At 38.4% G+C, this 6,000-nt stretch overlaps 1 pseudogene; it reads left to right on the plus strand.

Moving 5' to 3' along the window:
- The first annotated feature begins 337 nt into the window (after positions 1-337).
- On the plus strand, positions 338-905 carry LOC118916561 (ras-related C3 botulinum toxin substrate 1-like; annotated as a pseudogene).
- Positions 906-6,000: the final 5,095 nt, after the last annotated feature.

Here is a 6,000-nt window from a genome sequence, read left to right on the forward strand (position 1 = left end):
TCATAAACTGTATCCACTGAACATATGAAAAACAAGACACCGTTTTTAGCACTTCATATATGTAATCTTATTTTATACTCATGACTATTTCTACCTATTTGATAGATGAGGTACTGTACCACATAGACGCAGTGTCAGCCTCCAATGTCAGACAGCTACAAGGATTTTAAGTTAGATATTCTCAGTCTAAGGCTTTCCCTCTCAAACATACATTATTACATAGGAAGGAAGTAGTCCCTAAATATCTGGCCAGGGAAGGTATATATATGAGAAGCTTTGGGCTTTGAACTAGCCAACTCACTACTTCTTTCCCAATGCCTAGAACAGTGACCTCCCTATGGACCAAATACAGACCACCAAGTGTGTGGTGGGGGAGATGGATATTGAAAGTAAAACTTGCCTACTGATCAGTTGTACAACCAGTACCTTTCCTGGAGAATATATCCCTACTGTCTTTGACAACGATTTTGCTGATGTTATGGTAGATGGAAAACAGGTGAGTCTGGGATTGTGGAATACAGCTGGACAAGAAGATTATGATAATGCCCCCTATTTATCCACAAAGAGATGTATTCTTAATTTGTTTTTCCCTTATAAATTTAAGTCATTTGAAAATGTCTGTGTAAGATAGTATCCAGAAGTGTGACACCATTGTCCCAACAACAATCCTATCATCCTGATGGAACTGTACTTTATCATAGAGATGATAAAGACATAATTAAGAAAATGTAGAAGAGGCTAATTCCTGTGGTTCAGCCATGGCTAAGGGGACTGGGGCTGTAAAATAACTGAAGTGTTTGGCTATGACACAGCAAAACCTGAAGGCAGTTTTTGATGAAGCTGTTTCAGCCAGTTCTCTGGCCAAACTCATCAAGAAGAGGGAACAAAAATGCTTGCTGGTGTAAATATGTAAATATCCAGCATCCCGTCCCCATTGGAAACTGTATGCTTTGTTCAAAAATGGTGGAGCCTTCACATTCAATGCCAACTTTTTGCTACAAATTAGTTTTTCCATAAAACCATTTCAATCAATCAGAAATTTCAAAGATTTTATGTTTAAAGTATGAGTTCAGACTTCTGCATTCTATTAAAATTGAGCCCTAAGATAATAGTCTTCTTAAAGATTTATCTTTCAGTGGCTCCTATTCTTGCTTAGATTGAGTTGACTAAAATACCCTGTGTGCTACAAACACGAAGCACTACATTGTTTTACAGACCTTTGTCTTTAAGAAGACTGTGGCTTCTGATGTTAGGGAATTCAGACTGTTTTACCGAGGCAGAGCCAAGATGGCGGTGTGAGTAGGACAGTGGGAATCTCCTCCCAAAAACATATATATTTTTGAAACTACAACAAACACAACTATCCCTAAAAGAGAGACCGAAAGACACAGGACAACAGCCAGACTACATCCACACCTGCGAGAACCCAGCGCCTGGTGAAAGGGATAAGATACAAGCCCCGGCCCAGTGGGACCCGAGGCCCCTCCCCCCAGCTCCCGGTGGGAGGAGAGGAGTTGGAGCAGGAGGGAGAGGGAGCCCAGGACTGCTAAACACCCAGCCCCAGCCATCCACACCAGAGCGCAGACACACAGTGCATGCATGGGGTTCTGGAAACTAGGGAAGCAGGACAGTAAGACCTGTGAGCGGGTCCCGAAGCCGGAGACCCTGTGACAAAGAAAAGCGAGTGTTTTTTGAAAGTCTTAAAGGGACAGGAACCCCACAGCTGGACGGAAGCATCCCGGATCACAGTCTAGCAGCAGGAAATTCCAGGGAACTCCGGGCACACTAACCCCCTGGGCAACAGCTCTGAGACCCCTCACAGAGGCAAACAGCCAAACATCCCCCCATCCATTTCCCCTCCGGGGCCCCGCCATAGCAGAGTAGCAACCTGAGGCTGGCTATGCCCACAGCAAGGGAGCTTCCTCCATACCGGCCAGGCAAGATACAGAGACCCAATCTACACGCAATTGCCCAACACAAGCCACTAGGGTTTGCAGTTGTCTCAGTAAAGAAAGGCCAGGAGCCAAGTGGAAACAGTCTTGACTCTCCAAGCTGACAGACAAGTCAATAGCAAACCACTGCACCTATCAACGTGGAAAGGCAAAAAAATTTGATCCAGACAAGACTAACCCAGACAGCTTCAACAGCTTCTACATCTTCCCCTGAGAAGGAACCTGGGGAGATAGATTTAGCCAATCTTCCTGAAAAAGAATTCAAAACAGAAGTCATAACCATGCTGATGGATTTGCAGAGAAATATGCAAGAACTAAGGAGGGAGAATACAGAAATAAAACAATCTCTGGAAGGACTTCAAAACAGAATGGACAAGATGCAAGAGACCATTCATGGACTAGAAAACAGAGAACAGGAACACAGAGAAGCTGATGCAGAGAGAGATAAAAGGATCTCCAGGAATGAAAGAATTTTAAGAGAACTGTGTGACCAATTGAAATGGAACAATATCTGCATTATAGGGGTACCAGAAGAAGAAGAGAGAGAAAAATGGATAGACAGTGTCTTTGAAGAAATAATTGCTGAAAACTTCCCCAAACTAGGGGAGGAAATGGCCTCTCAGATGACAGAGGTACACAGAACTCCCATGACAAGGGATCCAAGTAGGGTAATACCAAGACACATAATAATTAAAATGGCAAAGATCAAAGACAAGGACAGAGTATTAAAGGCAGCCAGAGAGAAAAAAAAGGTCACCTACAAAGGAAAACCCATCAGGCTATCACCAGACTTCTCAACAGAAACCCTACAGGCCAGAAGAGAATGGCATGACATACTTAATGCAATGAAACAGAAGGGCCTTGAACCAAGAATACTGTATCCAGCATGATTATCATTTAAATATGAAGGAGGGATTAAACAATTCCCAGACAAGCAAAAGTTGAGGAAATTTGCCTCCCACAAACCACCTCTACAGGGTATCTTACAGGGACTGCTCTAGATGGGAGCAATCCTAAAAACAGCACAGAACAAAACACCCAACATAAGAAGGGAGGAGGAGGAATAAGAAGGGAGAGAAATAAAGAATCATCAGACCGTGTTTATAATAGCTCAATAAGCGAGTTAAGTTAGACAGTAAGATAATAAAGAAGCTAACCTTAAACCTTGATAACCACAAACTTAAAGCCTGCAATGGCAATAAGTACATACCTTTCAATAATCCCCTAAATGTAAATGGACTGAATGCACCAATCAAAAGACAGAGTAATAGAATGGATAAAAAAGCAAGACCCATCCATATGCTGCTTACAAGACACTCACCTCAAACCCAAAGACATGCACAGACTTAAAGTCAAGGGATGGAAAAAGATATTTCATGCAAACAACAGAGAGAAAAAAGCAGGTGTTGCAATACTAGTATCAGACAAAATAGACTTCAAAATAAAGAAAGTAGCAGACTGTTTTACCTAGTTTTTATATATGTAAAGCAAAGCATCCTTCTTAATGAAGTGTTGCATTTTGTACATTCAACAATTTGTCCACCACTGTTTATTACATAATTCACTGTATATTATAATGGAGTAAGTATAACCCCTCAATTCTTTGGAGCAGTCTTTTTAATTTGTAGTGAATTTTTAAAAAATAGTTAATTAGCTTTTGCTGTGATTTTGAGTGTGACTTACTCTATTTCCTCTAATGAAGTATGCTGTTCTTGGTTGTGGGCATATTGGATGAAGTGTGTGAAACACTTGACATGATGAAAGGTGAAGATGGTTTGATGACAAAATATGAATTGGAGATTAATTTATACCAGACTTCACCCGGGATAATTAAAGTGAATAAAAGTATCACGGATAAAATTTTTAAAAGGTTAAGGTCTGTCAAATGCAGTAAATGAAGAAAGGTCAGTATTATCAGTAAGTGCTATCTTAAGCCTGTCCTTTTTCTTACACCTGCCATCTCTCCCTATGCTGGACATTTAATTAATATTTGAAGTGATCATTCCTATAGTTGCTCAGTAAGTGATTTCCTTAAAGAACCTTTGCTTGATGAGCAGTATGTCTTCATAACATAAAATCTTTCTGATAATGATGATATGCTAATTTGTGCTTTCCTTAGTTTTCAAGTAAATAGGTATAAAAATCATGTGTTGCAGTTTTATAGTTAGTATATTTTATTTTTAAACTATGAATCTCCTTAACATCACTGTCTTGCCAGATTACCAACACTGTAACTTGACTAATACTGACCCTACTCTTTGCTTCACCTACTTTGATAAAAATGTTACGTTGTCTATGAGGTTCTGAAAACCTAGTGCTAGTTCTAATAATGTTCAACACAATGTACACACTGGAAAAATACAGTGTTGGATTTTTCAGCCACTTTCAAAAACAATGTATCTTAAATTGATAGTTGAAGAATTATGCAGTGTTTTTATATTGTTTTGCCAGTGCATTTAGCAGCATGTTTTGCATGTATGATTTAATAAAGCCTTGAATCATGTAAATGATTTTATTACCAATTCTATCCACAACTTTAATAAGGTAAATGAAATGGACCAGTTTCTTGAATGATACAAACCATCGAAACCCACATAACAATACATAATCTGAATAACCTTTTATCTATTAAGGAAATTGAATCAACAATTAATAACCTTCCAACAAAAGAAGCATCAGACCCAAACAGTATCATTGGTGAAGTCTACATATTTAAAGGGGCATTGATACCAATTTTCAACAAATTATTCCACACATTAAAATATATCTTAATTTGTTCTGTCATACAAGCAATACCCTAGTACCAAAACCAGTTAAATATGTTAAAAGAAAGGAACAGTATAGACCAATATTTCTTAGGAATATAGTTACAAAGAATCTCATGAAAAATGAGCAAATTGAACCCAAAAATTTATAAAAAATATACAGTGTGGCAAATGATGAGCTCATGTGTAGCTTGATATAGATACAAATGCTTACAGACAAATGTTTATAGATATGCACATATACACAGGCTACGGTGCACACATAAATTTCCTCACTTGTCAGTTGAGAGGACCAGTAAACAATGACACCCTTTCTAGTGCTCAGGTCTTAGTTTCTAATGCCTTTCTTTAGTAGAAAGAACTGGAGCTCCTTGGAAAATGGCTGATCCTGATTGGGAATGGGAAATGTCCAAGATGAGTCTGGAGCATCTTACAGTGACAGAAAGTATGAAAGTGCTAAAATACAAATAATAAACTACCACAAAGAGCAAAAAGAATCTGCTAGAACAACAAAAACGCATTGAAGAGGATGTATTAAAAGGACACAGAAGTTGACTTAAAGAACTCCTAATGTTCAAAGTTGGAACAATTCATCAATCTAAAAGTTAACATAGAATTATAACTCAAAGCATAAAATGAATATCCCTGAGTCCATATTGATAGAAACAATGGATTGAATAAATGACTGGAGAAAAGAAATAAATTCCTATGCAGAAAAATCCCTGAACATTTTTGTTGACATGCTGCCTTCAAAGAAAGCAACTATAACTCTCCCCTCCTTAAACATGGGCTGTACATACTGACTTCTTTCCAAAATTACAGTATTGAAAGGGGGAGGAAAAAGAATAACTGCACAGTGGGGAAACCTGACAAACACTATTATCTCAGCCAGGTTGTCAAGGTCAATGTGAACAGTGATAAATTATGTAGATTGTATATACAATGTGATAAAAATCATACTTTAGCTCTCTCATTTTTTCCGAAAAACACATAACCCAAGTCTAATCATGAGACAATAATCACCAAATTCCAACAGAGGACCATGCTACAACAGTACCTAGCCAATACTCCTTAAAACTTACAAGGTCCCCCAAAATAAGAAAAATCTGGAAAACACTCTCAGTCAAGAGGATGATAAGGAGGCTTAACAACTAAGTGGAATATGGTATCTTGGATGGATTCCTGGAACTGAAAACCATTAGGAAAAAGCAGGAAAACTGAAAAACTTAAGAGAAGAATAGAATGGATAGAATCCCTCCATGTAAGAAGAGAATTCATTCTTC

Source organism: Manis pentadactyla, chromosome 17 (genome assembly GCF_030020395.1).
Source record: "Manis pentadactyla isolate mManPen7 chromosome 17, mManPen7.hap1, whole genome shotgun sequence".
In the NCBI taxonomy this organism is placed as follows: domain Eukaryota; kingdom Metazoa; phylum Chordata; class Mammalia; order Pholidota; family Manidae; genus Manis; species Manis pentadactyla.